Genomic DNA, 17,797 nt, shown 5'->3' with positions numbered 1-17,797 from the left:
ATTTCCCTTGAAATTCTGACTCTGGGCTGGCATTAAGAAAAGTCAGACAAGGCTCTCTGGGTTAGGCCCTCAGGTAGGGCCCTCTGGGAGTTCCAAAACCCATTATTTTCTCACAATAGGGCCTTAGAATTTGCAAATAATTTTCCTTACTACATCCTGACTTCAGAACTTACTAATTGTGTGAACCTTGGGAAATCACTTAACCTCTCTGGATCTCAGTTTCTTCCTCTGTAAAATGAAGGATGTTTGTTTGGACAACTTCTAAAATCCCTTTCAGCTGTAAATTTAGGATCCTGTGAATCCTGTGAGATGGGTAGTTGAGTTGACATTGATATAGTTTGCATTTTCTTATATGCATCAACTTATATGCATCAACGGTTAGCTCTTGAGGATACAAACAGGTCTTATTTTACTGTGTCATCTTCAGTCCCTCCTAGTCAGTGCTTCATTGTACATAGAGGAGACTCAATGAATGCTTGTTTTGTTTTTTTGTTTGCAGGGCAATGAGGGTTAAGTGACTTGCCCAGGGTCACACAGCTAGTAAGTGTCTAGTGTCAAATTCGAGGCCGGATTTGAACTCAGGTCCTCCTGAATCCAGGGCCAGTGCTTTATCTACTGTACCACCTACCTTCCCCTCTCAATGAATGCTTCTTGAATTGAATTGTTCCTATTCTGTAGGTAAGGAAACTAGGTCAGCAATGTTAAATGATTTGTCCCTAATCAAACCCACCATGAGACACTGTCTAAAGAAAAAAATTTAAACCCTGAATTTATTTTTTTGAATTTTCCAATTCTCATGCTCTATCGGCTACAAGATGATGCCCACCTTTAGAATTCAGCTAAATGCACGAATATGATCTAGTATAGCCCCTTCTTAGAGATGAAGAAACTGAAGCAATGGAGAAAAATAAAAAAAGGTTTCATTAAGTAAGATTACATAATTGTTTATCCACAATCAAACAAAAGATTTCCTTTGGTACTGGTAAGGATCTGAAAAATCTCACCAAAGCCACAGATCTCACACAGATATATCTGAAAAGAAACACCCATGATTTGAAATGTCATAGTGGAAGTTTAGCTGTCTTTTCTTGCAAGACTGGGTAACATTTTCAGCCGAACCTTCAAAAATAAATAAAGGGTCCCAAATTTTATTGGCTATACATTCAGAAGATACATTTCACATAAATATTTTGTATTTTAGGTGTTTGGCATGAAATACAAGTTTTAAATACTTCACTGTACATCATTTGGGTTTCTAGTTTGTTCTCAGAGCATTATTGAATTCATAATAAGCTAATCAAAACACATTAAATATCTTCCCCATGTTTTAATGAAGCCAAGTTCTGTTATAAGATATATTTTATTCCTGTTCAAGTATAACAACCATGTATATTTTTCTTCCTGTCCAAGTATACCAGGGTGTGGTACCTTGAATTATAAAAGCTTACATTTTGGTTGCTTTTTAATGTACTTAAAACCTGCAGCTACAAGTAAATTTTGTTGCATAGCCACAAGTAAATTGAAAGGGAGAGGACTATTTCTGCTATGAAAGTCAATTTTTAAAGTGTTATATAGCTACAGTGTATGTAATATTAAATCTGCTGCCTATCCAGCATAATAATAACCTGCAGCTTCTCTAGAGTAGAAATAGATTTTATTTGGAGACTTCATTCTAATATAAGTATTTTATACCTACTATATTTATAGTATATTTTGAAGTAAATGTATGTATGTTTAGATATCAACATCCCTGCAAAGGACAAGGCTAACCCCAATTAAATTGGAATTTCGTTTTTGTTTACTTGAGAACATTTTCTTCACATTTAGTCAATTGAGACGCAAATTAAAATTTCCTTTTTGGCCAAGCAATCATTTTGCATTCTCTTCTTCTTTTGACAGTGGCTTCTATGCACTAAGTAAAAAGTAGAATGAGTGCCCTATTTCTGTCTCTTTCCATTACTGTACTGTTCTTCTTGCTATATACTTTTTTTTTTCTCTTTGTGCCTAGTGGGACATTAAAGGTTCTGTAATTATTTCGATAAGATCAGGGTTATAGATTTTTTTTGTTCCACTTAGTTGTTCACTAATAAACCTGCCTCAATGCTGAAGGCCAACAAATTTCTTATTTAACAGTCCATTTTGAAAACACAAAACTTAGAGATAGAGTGCTCATTCATCTACTAGATAGAAATTTTCAAAATTATATATATAATCTCTTAAGTTCCAGCAAACATTAGTAGAAGTGAAAAAAATGTTTAAAAATTTAAATGTTTAAGACAGTAAATTAGAATTTTTTTATATTTAGAAGGCCAATGTATACAATTCTCACCCCACATCATATTTGCTAAGTATTATTTTAAAGACGAGTTTTTTACAGTGGTTGACCCCAGCTTCTAATTTCCTCTCCAGGGGGGCCCAAGACTCAGTCTGCAGGTCTAACCAATATTTAATCAGGGCTCCCAAAACACAAGACAATCTTTAAACTGAAAGTGGTTGTTAAATGAGAAATAATTTTGAATTTCACTATTCGTAAAATAGAAATGGAACCAAAACAATAAGGTGTTCTTGGCCAGTAGTCATAAATAAAAGATGGAATTTTGCACATTAGGCAAAACAATAAGAAAGCCTCTGTTAACTTAGTGAGAGAAAAGAAGTTCTTACTAAGAGATAGCAAGAAGGGCTGGCATGATGGCCTAACATTTTTTACTTTGGCATCAATTCAGTTAATAATAGTGGGCGCCACTGTACTTTGATACCTTATGAGCAAGTCAAGGAGAAAACTACAATTATTATATTGGATGCTCTGAAGCCCCGAGGATTCAAAAAGTCTTTGCTTCCATGCCCTTGGGTATTCATCCCAAGCCTCAACTTATTCTCAGGTCTGGGGACCTTTAGGCATAGCAAATATAGTCTGTGTTTCCTAAGAGGTCAAAGACGTGATTTGGGATACTTTCAAACAGATTGGAAAGGTTCACTCTTTCCAAATTCCAACAGTCTATCAAAATCCAAAGTGTAGAATTCTTTTGTGTGTGTGTGTGAGGCAATTGGGGTTAAGTGACTTGCCTAGGGTCATACAACTAGTAATTGTTAAGTGTCTGAGGCCAGATTTGAACTCAGGTCCTCCTGAATCCAGGGCCAGTGCTCTATCCACTGTGCCACCTAGATGCCCTCAAAGTGTAGAATTCTTGAGCATCTGTAATCTAGATCAGGGCTTCTTAAACTTTTTCTACTTTTGACCTGTTTTTGCCTGAGAAATTTTTACTCAACCCCACATACATAGGTATATAAAATAGGTATACATAACCTTTTACTATTGCCAAATTTTTCATGACCCCCACATTCAGTTACTTGACCCCAGTTCATAACCCACAGTTTGAGAAGCTTTGATCTTGATTATAACAACTGGACAAAGGAATATAACCACATTGGGGTATTTGGAAGGCACTGACCCATCTAAGAAGATCTGTCTTAGAGTATCCCCCATTATTCAACATGTGAGCTCTTTATTTACATTTTCATGTCTTCCCTAACTATTTGGGGGCCCTCATTAGTATAAATTTCTTACAAATGGACTTGCTAACACTAATCTATAGAATCATAGATTTTGAGGTAGAAGGGATACCACTCATTTTATCAAGAAGGAAACAGACTCAGAGAGATTAAGTGAAATATCCAAGGTTACAACAGAGACAAAAAATATTGGACTTGAGATTTGAACCTAGAATCTGAATTTGAACCCAAATCCAATATGCTTCCCACTTTACTGTTTAAACTTCAAAAGTTTAGTGGAGGACCTATAGTGATAAATATTTATTATGTGCCAGTAGTGCCAGGCACTGTGCTGACTGCTAAGAATACAGAGAAAAACAATACATGCCCTTGGGGAGTATTTATTATTTTGGGGAGCCAACAGAAAGATTTCAGTCATGTCCAACTCTTAACAACTGACCCCTTTGAGATTTTCTTGGCAAAGATACTGGAGTGTTTTGCCATTTCCTTCTTCAGTTAATTTTACAGATGAGGAAATGGAGCCAGAGTTAAGTGGCTTGCCCAGGGTCACACATCTATTGAGTATCTGAGGCCAGATTTGAATTCATAGAAAGGAGTCTTCTTGAACAGGCCCTGTACTCTATCTGCTACACCAACATAAACACAGACAAGCCTATACACTGTAAATACTGAGTTATATGGCAGAAAGGGAGGTGTGAGGGAAGAGGCAGTAACAGATGGGAGATCAGAAAAGGCATCCTATGTAATTATGGTGACACTCGAACTCAGCTTTGAAGAAAGTTAGGAATTCTAAGAGGTGTGGGGGGGCCGGGAGAATGTTTCCTAGCCTTGGGGAAAGGCACAAAGATGGGAGATGACGTGTCATATGGGAAGAAGAGCAGAAAGGTCAGTTTGGCTAGACTGCAGATTTCATGAAACATCCTAATAGCTAAAAAGGGGGATTAAAAAGTTTGATTGCAGGCAGGACATATTTTCAAATTAAAAGATATATTATTTTAAAAAGAATTAATTGTAAAATGTAGAAAAATAGAACTTCTAACATACATCAATAAGAATGGCACAAGATTGCTTTGTAATTTTCATTGAGCCTTGTGGTTGCTCATATATAATGAAGAACATACACTCTCTCTTTCTCTTTTTTACTTTAACACATCAAGGTAAGCAGTTGAGGCTGGCGGAAACCAACTGTTTTTCCATTCACCTTATTATTGAGTTGTGGTTTAAGAACTTCCTTTTTTGTTATCAAAAGATCTTAACTAAAACTTCAGTTAAGCAAGACGAAAGAGTTAACATTTTTAAGGGCAGGGAAATTGTGCTAGACACCTGTTCAAAGTTGGCAATAAAACATTCAGAATAATATTACCTGGCAAATTACAGTTTAAACTAGTATTAAAACAATAAAAAACTGTGCCTTATTATATTGTCTGTCATGTATACCATTATTCATTTCTATTCCTTGTACTTAAGTTTTCAAGTATGTATTTCTTTTCACCCAGTTATCAAATACCTAACAGGTGCCTAACAATAGAATGTCATTGTGAAAATTATCTTGAAGGTACCATCAGCAAAAGACAAAAATGTATTTAAACATAAGTTTCAAAATGGTCCAACAAAGCTTTATCATCAACCAGTCAGACTCACTACCTGTGCCTTTCTTTCTGAGAGGATGGGATGGTAACTTGTGTGGCATTTTAGGATATCCTTTAGAACCAGGGATTCTTAACAGAGGGTCTGTGAACTTTTAAAAAATATTTGATAACTATTTCATTATAACTGGCTTTCAATATACCTGGTTTTCTTTCAATATAAGTGGTTCCTCTGGAAACTTGTTAATCCATTACTCTGTGATGTATAATAGCTATTTTTAAATTTTTAAAAAAATTTTTGGTTGGGCAATGAGGGTTAAGTGACTTGTCCAAGGTCACACAGCTAGTAAGTATCAAGCATCTGAGACCAGATTTGAACTCAGATCCTCCTGACTCCAGGGTCAGTGCTCTAGCCACTGTGCTACCTAGCTGCCCCCTATAATAGCTATTTTTAAAAAAACAGAAAAAAGGGGAAAACAGGGCATGATGCATAGGGCAATGGCATCATAGCTTATTTTTTTTTAATTCCATTTAGGTATAGAATATTTAGCAGTCACAATTTCAAATAATACCTGTTTTGATGTGGCTGACTAAGGATCTTGGTGCAGAATATAGAAGTACTGGCCTCAGTATTACTTATTGAAAACATGACTCTTTTCAGTTGAAGGCTGGAAAAGTTATGCCACCAGAGGTGAAATGTGACCTCTTCAAGAGGGAATGTCTTCTGTTCCTGCAGAGTTGTGGGAGGACCTGGCTAAGAAAGAGTCTGATCGTGGATGCCATGATTTGTTATAATGTCTATGCCAGAGCAAGAGGTAGAAGCTATTGTGATTGAGGAGATGGATTTTAAAATGTATTCATAGCATAATCTAAAGAAAAATAAAATTGGTCTCATATGTAACATTTCCTTCCTTGAAAATCTTAGGATTTCAGATAGGTAAAGGCAAAGTCTTATAAAATGTACATATTCATAAACATTCATCAGCAGAGCATCACTAATTTTAAATACTTTTTCAGTCATGTTTCTGAACTTATCATGATTGATTATGATGTAGGAAGCACCATTATATTTTAATTGATACTTCAATTATATGTTTAATAACATTGACACACCCTCAATCATTTTTGCATTCATCTTATAACCCTTATCATGATTCTTATGGGTTTTAGATTTTTTAAAAATTTTGTTATTGGGTTTGATGGGAGGAATATAATTTGATTTACTTTCAAAATTTTCTAACTTTGAAAGAAATACGATTTGATTTTATTATGCAGTGAGCTTGCCTTGTAGTAATATTTGCTACGATTTATATAGTACTATGTGCCAATCACTGTGCTAAGCATGTTAAATTATTATCTCATTTGATCCTCACAACAACCTTGCAATGTAGGTGCTGTTATTATCCCCATTTTGCAGATGAGGAAACTTTGGCAAATAGAGGTTAAGTGACTTGCCCAGGGTCAGCTAGGAAAAGACTGAATCTAGATTCGAATTCTGGTCTTCCTGACTCCAGGTCCTACACTAACTACTGTGACAGTCTGAAACATTTGTTTATTGGCATTGTGATCTAACTGAATGTGGGGGAACATCTTCTGACTGTGTTAACTCTCTCCTTTTGGGATTTTTGAACAAGTGTTGGGGGGAAAGCTTATCAATAGGATAAAATATTATACATAATTATAGGATCAATTGCCTTGATCATCATAACTGCTTTACCTGTTAGTCTTTCTTTGAAAGTGTTATTGCAGTCAATTGCTATTAATTATACAAAGACTTTGCACTGAACTAAGTCATTTGTTGATGGGCCAGGTTTATTATTTGAAGATTTTTTAATACTGCTTTGGTTCTTATTACATGCAAATGCAAAAAAAATATCCACTGCTATGCTTCACACCAATTCCTACTCCTTTGCCTTTTCCAGGACTTTTAAAGAGTGAAAAACGTCTACGAATCAGATTTTTTTTAACGCATTGACTTCTCAGGGTGTTTGTAGGTAAAAGATAAAGCAGAGGTTCTTAACTTTGTACCACGGACCCCTTTGGCAGTCGGGTGAAGCCTGTGAGCCCCTTTGCAGAATGTTTTAAAATGCATAAAATATAATTCATTCGATTGTTGAGGAAAATAACTTTATTGAAATTATAATTTTTAAGTACAAGTTTCTCGATCCCAGATTAGGAACTCCTGAAAAATACAAAGACAAATATATATTAGGAAAAGAGCAAGTTGTTTGGACTTATTTATTAAACCAAAACTCCCCAAACACTTTTTCTTGATCTGAAATAACTGAACTGCCTTACGGAGTCCACATTTCCTTGAAGGGTATCCTGCACAGGTCCAGTCCTCAGTGAATGCTAGCTACTGCCTATTGAGTGAATAAAACTGCAAAAATGAATAACTAGTTTTGTGAATGGCTTCCACACAAAATATCACTGTGGTTTTGTAAATATGGATTTTTAACTGTTTGTTATGTCAATCATCAATATTCAATAGGGTAAAGGCGGTGGGGGGGAGGCTGAAAGAGATGATCTTTAACAATTCTCCCACTGAAGGCTGAAATAAAATGCAAATCCAACATTCCCAGTTTTGTCAGCAATGTTAGCACTGGTGGTGGGGCAGCCATTGAGAAGCTCAAATGACTAAACCACTCAAACTTAGCCTACCCATGACAATATTTGCACATTCTGGTAATTCTGCTGCTCTAAGTTCCATAATCACCAACCACAGTACATTAAAAGAGTTGATTCTTCATTGTCTTTCTAGCTTTCATTTCACATTTTTGCAATCATTTTTATAGTGTTTGTTTTTATTTCAGGGTTAGTCAGCTATTTATTTCATTAGCACAGAGCAAAGCAAACCAATAGATAAAGTAACTGTCTTTCCTCCCTTCCTTTCATAATCATTTCTTTTTTTAAGTAATAAATTTACATTTTATAATCTTAATCATGAAATTGCAAATGAAATCAGTTCTAGAAAGATTAATCCAGGCGTGCTCACAGCTGTGAAGATTGTGGAAATAAATATCATCTTGCAATAATGTATTCTTGACAAAAGGCATAACAAAAGAATGATTTCTATTCAGAGATAGTGGGTATATTTATTTTGCATGTTGGGGGAGGGGTAGTGGTCTCTTGCTTTCGACCCTGACCTAGTTTTGTAGCTGCTTATTATTCAGCTATATGTTTGAGAAATCTCTGTAATTTGATTTGGCATCCTCTTCTGCATGTCTGCACCTAGCAGTAGGTGCTCATAATATTAGCAATGTCCCATGCTGAATCATATTTATTTTTTAAAATCCTAATGTACTCATAACTCAGAAAGAAACTGTTAATTGTTACCAGGGAGCTGCCTGATTACAGACTGGATGTCTCGTCCAGGGCCCTGCCATAATTAGTAACCACTGTTGACATTTAGATTTAAATTGAATTTTCTTCTAATTAAACCCAGAGGGGGTTGATCCTCTCAGATGTACAGGTTAATAAAATTAGTCAGAAACTGTTAAACAGTAAGCTGAATTCTCCAAGAGAGCTGTCCCAATGTATTGTTAAGAATTCTGTAATTAATATTAAGAGTATTCATTAGATTTGAATTGTCTTTTTCTGTTTTGAGTTGCATATGGTTTTTGTAGTAGTTATTTCTTTAATTAGGTCTGTTTCCTTTGATAACTCTAGTATTAGTAATTTTTCTCATGTTAGTAAATTTAGAATTATCAGTACTATAGCAATGATCCATTATTCCATTCACTTATGCATAATTCACACTACCATTTTTTCTAGGTGTATTCAATGAATAATAATAAATGCTAAAAATAAATGCCATAGTGGAATGAAATTTTTGGAACTCTAGACTACTCTTAACTGCCTTTTATTCATCACTGCTCTTGCAATAATGATATTTAAGCTGTGGACAGGTGATCAGAATTTTCCTCAGTCTATTTTCCTATTGATCCTTTACAGGTTTTTATCTATCCAAAATAATTTTGATGGGATCTCCAAAGCTTGCGGTTTGGATTGCTTTGTTCTGGTTTTAGGGATTGTTTTCCTATCTACATCAAGACACACTTTGATTTCTCAAACTTCTAAGGGGAAAACGGAATAATCTAGTGAACCTCCCAGGACTTGGCAGGGAATTTCAGAAAGATAATTAGTGAAAGGAAGTGAAATTGGTGCTATTATCTGGAATATTTAACTACTGTCTTTTGATAGCACTGAGATCTTTGAGGAGCTTTTGAGGTAAACAGTTTGTAGTCACTCATTTAACAATGGTCTCATTTATGATTTCCCATGTGATAAATCATGGTTATATACATCCTGGAAAATCAAGTGCAGACTTTTTTTAGGGGGTAGGGAGTCCCTGGGTATTCCTAAAACCTATCATTGAGCCTGGAACATAGTAGAGCTTTAAAAAATGCTTGTTGAATGATAAATAGCCCCTTAATAAATGGCATTTCCTAAACAGCATTAAATGACTAATATGTTTTTCTCTTACTTTGCTTCTGAAACACTGCCTTTCCCCTTCCCTTCAAAAAATCCCACAAAGGAAATCAAAAGCATTTTCCAGTGTACTTGAAGAAGAGATTTCATAATGTAAAAGATACATACAACATTTGGCAATATTCTTCAATGTTAAACCCATCTTACAAAGGAGAGGCTTCATTATTTTATATACCCATTTTATTCTTAAATTCCTAAATAAAACAAACAAAAGGAAACAAGATGACTTCATTTTTTTCTCAGTCTACTTAAATAAATTGAATTAAATAAAAAGTTTCATTCCACAATTAGGTTCAGATGACATGAAAACAATGACTAGGCCATGCACATATGCAGGTATCCCTCATACTAAGTAAATGTTTCCATTCTCCCTTTCATTCCTCTCCTCCCCACCTCCAAAAACAAAACAAACATAACAAAAACCCATGAGAATTGATATATTCTTTAATGTAACTCAAAGACTCAAATGATTTTGATTCTGTGGTACATTACGGATTAGATAGTGGTGCCTACTGGCAAAATATGATATTGCAGAATGAAGAATTTCATTAGGGTTAAGGCAAAAACCTGGGAGCTTGAAATGGAAAGTCAGAATACTTCCTGGAATAGAATGAATTCCTGTGGCAAAACTGAGCAGCATCCTGTGGCTTAGAGGAAAGCCTGGAATTAAGACAGTATCACTGCACCAAATGTGATGAAAAGGGGTAATGAACTAGTAAATATAGACCGCAGATCCCCAGAGGAGTGAAACTTACAGTCCTCTGCCTAGCATGGGTCTAACTACTATTTTAATCCCATACTCAACAATTGAACAGCATGGTGTAATGAAGAAGTACAGGACTCAGATTTCTAAGAAATGGGCTTTAGGCCTATCTCTCACAAATGGATTTTTGGGGTGGCTGGATGCTGGACTTTGGAGTGAAAAAACAACCCTCAGTTCAGATCCTACCTTATACACAATAATTGTGTGACCCTAGGGGCAGCTAGGTGACGCAGTGGGTAAAGCACCGGCCCTGGATTCAGGAGTACCTGAGTTCAAATCCGGCCTCAGACACTTGACACACACTAGCTGTGTGACCCTGGGCAAGTCACTTAACCCCCATTGCCCTGCAAAACAAAACAACAAAACAAAACAAAATAATTGTGACCCTGGGCAAATCACTTCATGACTTTGGTTTCCTCATTTGTAAAAGGAGGACAATAATAACATCTACCTCACTTATGAAGCTAACATAAGGGTTAAATGAGATCACATACACACACACAGAGCACTTTACAAACTTTTAAAGTCAGCTGTTATCATTGTTATTGTTATTTCTGTCATTACTAGTCATCATCGTATTCATCTTTCTTGTGCTCAGCTCCCTCCATTGCAAAATTAAGGAGTGATATGATCCCTAAAATCCCTTCTCTCTCCGAGGTTCAGTGATTTACAAAATCAAATGGAAGATAGGTCCTTTTGGGAAATGTACTTCAAAACATCTATTTTTCAAAATGAGTGGTACAATTAGTGTCAGTGAGTTATGGAATAATTCATTTCATCAAAGTTCTATGGTAATTCTCTTTTATTTTACCCAAAACTCCCTTGCCTTTTTTCTTGATGTTAACAGAGAATGTATATTATTCATTTATCTTATCAAGAAAAAATATTTCTAGCAAAGTTATATAGTTGAGTTTTCATTAAGGACATAACTATACTTAGACAAAAAAAGCAAAGGTAGTTTTTAAACATCCCATTTTTACCAAGTGGTTTAGGTACTCCTGTCTTCCCTGTCTTCCTCACGCAGCAACGTCAGGTGTCTTATTACCCCAGACCTGCTCAATGAGGACCCATAACCCCACCACCCCACTGCTTATTGCTGCCCTCCTTTCCCATTCATATTTTTGTTTGTTTCATCTTAATCACTTTGGATCAAGGTTTATAGTGAGCTGATTTGTGTTAACAATCCAGTGTCTTGCCACCTAACAGTTACATATTAACAGTGGTCTCTGAAAATTCTCACAAAATTGTTTGCCATATTTATCCTTGTAGAACGTTTAGTCTTCACAGTGTATAGCCCTGATTGAGAAAATCAATTAATCAATAAGCATTTATTAAACACCTATAATGGGTCAAGCACTATACTAAGTGCTGAGGGATGTAAAAAATAATTGCAACACAGTCCCTGCCCTCAAGGAATTTACGTTCTTTTTTTTTTTTTTTTTTTAGTGAGGCAATTGGGGTTAAGTGACTTGCCCAGGGTCAAACAGCTAGTACGTGTTAAGTGTCTGAGGCTGGATTTGAACTCAGGTACTCCTAACTCCAGGGCTGGTGCTCTATCCACTGTGGCACCTAGCTGCCCCCGGAATTTACATTCTTAAGAGTGAGACACTATGTACATCTATAGATATAAACAAGACATACTTGCAAAGCAGACATGAGAAAAATTTGGGTAAGAAGGCTCTAGCAACAAAAGGACTTATATGGGGCTCCTGAATAAGGTGGTAATTTAGTTGAGTCCTGAAGGAAGCTGGGGACTATCACAGGCAGAGGTTGGAAAGGAGAGCATTTTAGGGATGAGGAACACACCATGCAAATGAAGGACCCCATGTAAAGAAAGGCAAGTATAGGCTAGTAGGGCTGGTTGCCAGGCTTTCAAATCAATTTTTTATAATGAATTTCCCTCCATGTCTTAATGCTCACATTATTAGCACTGAATCTCTGGGCAGATGTAGTTTCATTGAGTCCAAAAGGAGATTGTTAGTTTGCCTGGGTTAGAAAGAACATTATCTGTAAAGTCCCCTGGGCAGAAGAGAGGAAAGAGAGGGCACAGGAGATATTTTGAAGGATAAGTGAGGTCTAGAAAACCAGATTCTGCTTCTTGTCAAAAAGTGTGTCCACCTTTCCCTGTGGCAGAGCTATGGTACCCCAGAAATAATAAACAACTCCTTTGACTTTGTAGCCTCAAATCTGTTGTCCATATGCTTCGAGCAATAATTAAGGATAGACCTGCCAGAGAAAGGGATGCATGTGGGAGGACAATAATCCCCTTCTAAGGATAGAAGCCCCCTTTTGACAAATTAGCCCTCTTGCTTATGATGTATACTAGGAGATAGATTATTTTTCCCATTGAAGTTTGTGATTGATTAAAATGGTATTGGGAACCCAGTGAGACATCTCTCATTGACTCCTTGGTTTGGACACAACTGTCTTCCAAACCCTGAGTCCTTATGTCCTTTTGACAAATGATAGAACAGCAGAGGCTGTTCTTAAGTCAGGTGTGGGGTTGAAGCCACGAATATAGCAGCAAAGTTTAATGCAGAATAATTTAAATTAGACTGATAGTTTACACCTGGGTCCTTAATATTTTTTACTTTTTTGTAAGGCAATTGGGGTTAAGTGATTTGCCCAGGGTCACATAGCTAGTAAGTGTTAAGTGTCTGAGGCCAGATTTGAACTCAGGTACTCCTGACTCCAGGGCCAGTGCTCTATTCACTGCGCCACCTAGCTGCCCCCCCCTTAATATTTTTAAGCACCATGTCATGTTCCATCACCCAAGGAAAGACATCTGTATTTAAACTAGCTGAAACCTCTCTTCTCATAGTTAAACCTCATGCTTCTTTTCATTTCTGAAGGTAAATATGAAATGTAACTTTCCACCATACACTGACTATTATCGTTTTTATTCAGCTATGAAAGTAAGTTTTGTCCCATGTGTTCAAGGGTCAAAAGAAATTAGACTGGTCGTTACAGAAACAATAGATGTATTGAAAACAGGCCATAAACCAACTCTATTCATTTAATTATTTTATAAAGAACTCATGTTTTGGTAGAACTCAAAGTATATTTGCTACAGAAACATTTATGTCTTCTATCAATGTAATAAGAATGAGTAAAAGAAAATGAGGTTGTCTAGAAAATAAAAAGAATGGTATTCGTCAGTGGGTATAAGGTACATTTCAGCTCTTACCAACCAAATGGAATTTAGGTAGCCTCTGGATTTTGGAAGATTACATGGAAGACAGATAATCCAGGCTTTTGGGGACTCCCTGCCTGTAACATTTTACTTGTTTTCCCTCTTTCCAATTTCCTTCAGGTGGTCTGTAGAAAATGTATGCTTCTGAGGTAATTTTCTAACTTGTGTTATAACTATAAATTCTATTAGGATCACTACCATTTCTAATTATATGTGCAAAGTAATATTGATATGTATATTTTAAATAAGTGCTTCGGATTCTCTTTTTACCTATACATTTTGGATATCTCCCTTGCTTCTGCACCTATCATCTGCTACAACTAAATTTGCTTTTTATGACATATTTTCTACTGTTTTATTTCTCATTTCTTACAAGATTCCTCTTCCCTTCTTGGAGCTGTTGTTAAGGATAATCACCTTCACCTGAATGGAGTTCAGATGGGAAGGGGCTTGGCTCTGACTTTCCCATTAATTGCTATGGTGGGTGTGCTTGATCATGCCTCAGGAGAAGTCTCTCCAACCTCTTTCTTGATAAGATGTTTAATTGCTAGAGTATTCTCCTTACAAGATGGATAGGGGAGTGAATTTAGTATCAGAAAGATGTAAAGTTCAAATCCTATCCCCAGACACTTACTGTTTATGACTCTTGGCAAATCTCAACCTTTCTGCCCCTCAGTTCTCTTTTTTGTAAAATGAGTAGGTTAGATCTTGAGAGTTTCTTTTAAAAAGGATAAGAATTTTAGCACAATACCAAGGATAGTGCAAATTGTCTAGCCCTTCTAGTGTTAAATACCTTCCAGATCTAGATCTCTGATCCCTTTGATGGGGTCTTTTTCTGGCTCTGAGTTAGATTCCTGACTAGTAATGCACCTACGTATCTTTGACCTTTGGACATAACTTTTTCATTTCCCTCTTTTTAAATTTTGGTATATTTTATTTTATATTATTTCATTTACTAATAAATGCTTCCTTTCTTCCACTCAGAGAACCACCCCTTATAATAAACAATAAAAACAAAAGAGGAAAAAAAAACAGTTGCACAAAACAAACCAACACATCAGTCAAGTCCAAAACAGATCAAACCATGATAACCCTTTATTTAAAAATCTTCAATAGTTCCCTGTTCACCCTAAGATTTTATATATATAAAATCCTCACCTTGACATTTAATGGCCTCTACCATATGGCTCCCACATAATTTTCCAAGTTATTTCCTATTATTCCTTCACATATATATATATATATATATTTTTTTTTGGTGAGGCAATTGGGGTTAAGTGACTTGCCCAGGGTCACACAGCTAGTAATTGTTAAGTGTCTGAGACTGGATTTGAACTCAGGTCCTCCTGAATGCAGGGCAACTGCTTTATCCACTGGGCCACCTAGCTGCCCCCATATATTTTCTATTTCAGTCAAATTATCTGCTAGCTGTTCCTTATACAAGATATTCCATCATCTACCTTCATGCTTTTGCATATATGGTATCCTATTGTACGGGCCAAAAATTCTAGCTATGATGTCTAAAATCTTTTTTTTTCTTTCTTTTTTGGTGAGGCAATGGAGATTAAGTGACTTACCCACGGTCACACAGATAGTAAGTGTTAAGTGTCTGAGGCCGGATTTGAACTCAGGTCCTCCTGAATCCAGGGCCAGTGCTCTATCCACTGCGTCACCTAACTGCCCTGATGTCTAAAATCAAATGAGTGGTCACCTTAAATTAGAAAATGTATAGCACCAATCTGTGGGCATTAAGTATTTATTAAAGTATATTAAGGGTTAGTAAAGAGAAACATGTGGATCAAGTATGAAATTTGCTTGCTCTCCCTATCCTGCCTGTTTCTCTGCTGCCAAGCCCCCATCGGGCCACGAAAAGGGCTCACTCCTCCGTCCTTCTCCCAGAAGCCTCCTGGGAAACAGGAAACAGGGCCATCCTTACACACACAGCTCCAAGCTAATTGGCTCATAACTTTGACACAACTAACAGGCGATAACTTCTGGATGCTAGTCACATTGTTTCCAAGTCACATGGTTTCTCATGGCAGAGCTTCCCTGTAATATCTTTCTCAACAGGTTGGTAGTGCTCTAAATTTCATACTATGTATAGGATAGACTTCCTCCTTATCTCTGCCAATTTGACTGCCCTAACTTTAATCCACATCAACTAAGATGTTACTTCCTATTAGAGGCTTTTCTTGATCTTCCCAGTTGCTAATCCTTTACCATCAAAATACCTCTGAAATTACTCTGTATTTATTCTGTGTGTATGTATAATATTTATATGGCCATACAAATATATATACACATATATGTGATGCCTTTGTATATATGTTCATAGACAGAATTATACATGCACATACATAAACATATGTATATATATAGACACACACATGGGCATGCACATATGTATATGCACACAAATGTATCCCCCAGTTTATATATAGTTATAAGAATGTGTGTAGACATATAGTGTGAGAGTTGGAATAATGCCCCCTGAGGTGAGGAACATTCTGTGAGCTCTGGCCTGAGGACATAGACATGTGGCCTTGGTGTCAGGAAGTGATGTTTGCTCAGGGGTAACTGTGGATCAAAGCTATTAGCCAATTAGCTTGGAGCTGTGTGTGGACAGCCCCACTTCCTGTTTCACAGAGAGCTTCTGGGAGAAGCTGAGGAAAATCGTCCCTTTAGTTCGTGATTGAAACAGGTTCATGGTGGAGGACTTGAGGAAGAACCCGACCAGGCTGGAACTCTAGGCTCGATAGGCCTTTTCTTAACTTTCTGAACTCCATGTGAATAACTGTATGTTTTAATAAATGCTTAATGCCCAAAGACTGGTGCTAAAGCTTCTAATTTAAGGCAACCACACATTTAGATTTTAAACATCACAATAGGATGTTTATGTGTTTACATATATATATACATATGCATGTTATGTTTGTGTGTACATATACATTATGCATGTGTATATGTGGATTCACAAATATATACACATGAGCGTTGTGTATGCATGTATACAATATAGAATACATGTATATGCATGCACATATATTATATACATATGTATGCATACATAAACACACATGCATATAAATATTTATAACCAGGTAAAATTGGTAAATACATCTGTGTACACATGCATACACACATGCATACATACACACACACACATATATATATATACACGTATGTGTTTGTGTATGTGTTATATCCCCCAGTAGAATATAAGTTCCTTGAGGACAGAGGCTGTTTTGCTTGTCTTTGTATCCCTAGCACCTGATCCAGTGTCTTTCATATACTTTAATAAAGGTTGGTTGAATGAATTGAATTGTATGCTTTACATACATTATCTCTTTTGATCTCATGCTATCTCCTTCTAGAAACCAAAAAAAAAAAAAAAGGTCTTTTCTTAGGGAAGATTCAATCTTCAAAGAGGTAAATAGCAGCTGACAAATACTACACCATAAAGAAACCCCCATCATGGTATAACTTTGGTAGATAAAAAGAGAGGCTTTTAAAACAGCCACTCAGAAGACAGGTTTTATCATATACGCATTTTTGTATGTTGGATGGTAAACACATGCCATATCTGGAACTATCATTGTTGTCATGCAATGTTCCTTCTTGAGCCATTACTTGACTCAAAAGAGGCAATGTTGCTAGAGATTTGGTCTTGGAATCAGGAAGATCTGCCTTCAAGTTGTGCTCCTGATACATATTGGCTGTGGGATCCTGGAAAAGTTTCTTATTCACTTTTCAATGTCCTGAGGCAACTCCCTAAAACCATAAATTGCATATTTGCATTAATAACTGGACATCTCTTTTTCTCTCTCATTCTATATGTGTGTATGTGTGTGTGTGCATATTATATATGACTTCAGAGGTTCAGATCACACACAAAAAGTTTTGTCATATAGTCAGCAATTTTGGCCTGTATAATGGCCTTTGGATGTTTCATTTTGTCTGAAATTAAACTCCCAATTTCAGATAATTGAAATTATTATATAAATTTTGATCGCATTTTTAGTCCTCTGTTATCCTCAAATACTCTTCTTGGTCAACTAAGATTGCTTAACCCATGATGAGTCTTTTTCTGTTGACCTGAGGGGAAAAATGAAAATTGCTCTAAATAAATGTATTTCCATTTGACTAATCAAAAGGGGAGGGGGGGAAGCAATGCAAATATTTTTAACCTAGAAAAGAAAATACGTGCACATATACATGTTGTATTCTCTTTCATTTACATATCAAAACAACCAC

At 36.2% G+C, this 17,797-nt stretch overlaps 1 protein-coding gene across 1 annotated transcript in view; it reads left to right on the top strand.

Annotated features, from left to right (window-relative positions):
- TOX (thymocyte selection associated high mobility group box) overlaps positions 1 to 17,797 on the top strand; it is a 380,331-nt gene that overhangs the window by 114,478 nt on the left and 248,056 nt on the right. The gene's annotated exons all lie outside the window — the stretch shown is intronic.

This window comes from Dromiciops gliroides, chromosome 1 (genome assembly GCF_019393635.1).
Source record: "Dromiciops gliroides isolate mDroGli1 chromosome 1, mDroGli1.pri, whole genome shotgun sequence".
In the NCBI taxonomy this organism is placed as follows: Eukaryota; Metazoa; Chordata; class Mammalia; order Microbiotheria; family Microbiotheriidae; genus Dromiciops; species Dromiciops gliroides.
Note: the sequence above shows the minus strand (reverse complement) of the source record. Positions and strands in the feature narration are given on the sequence as shown.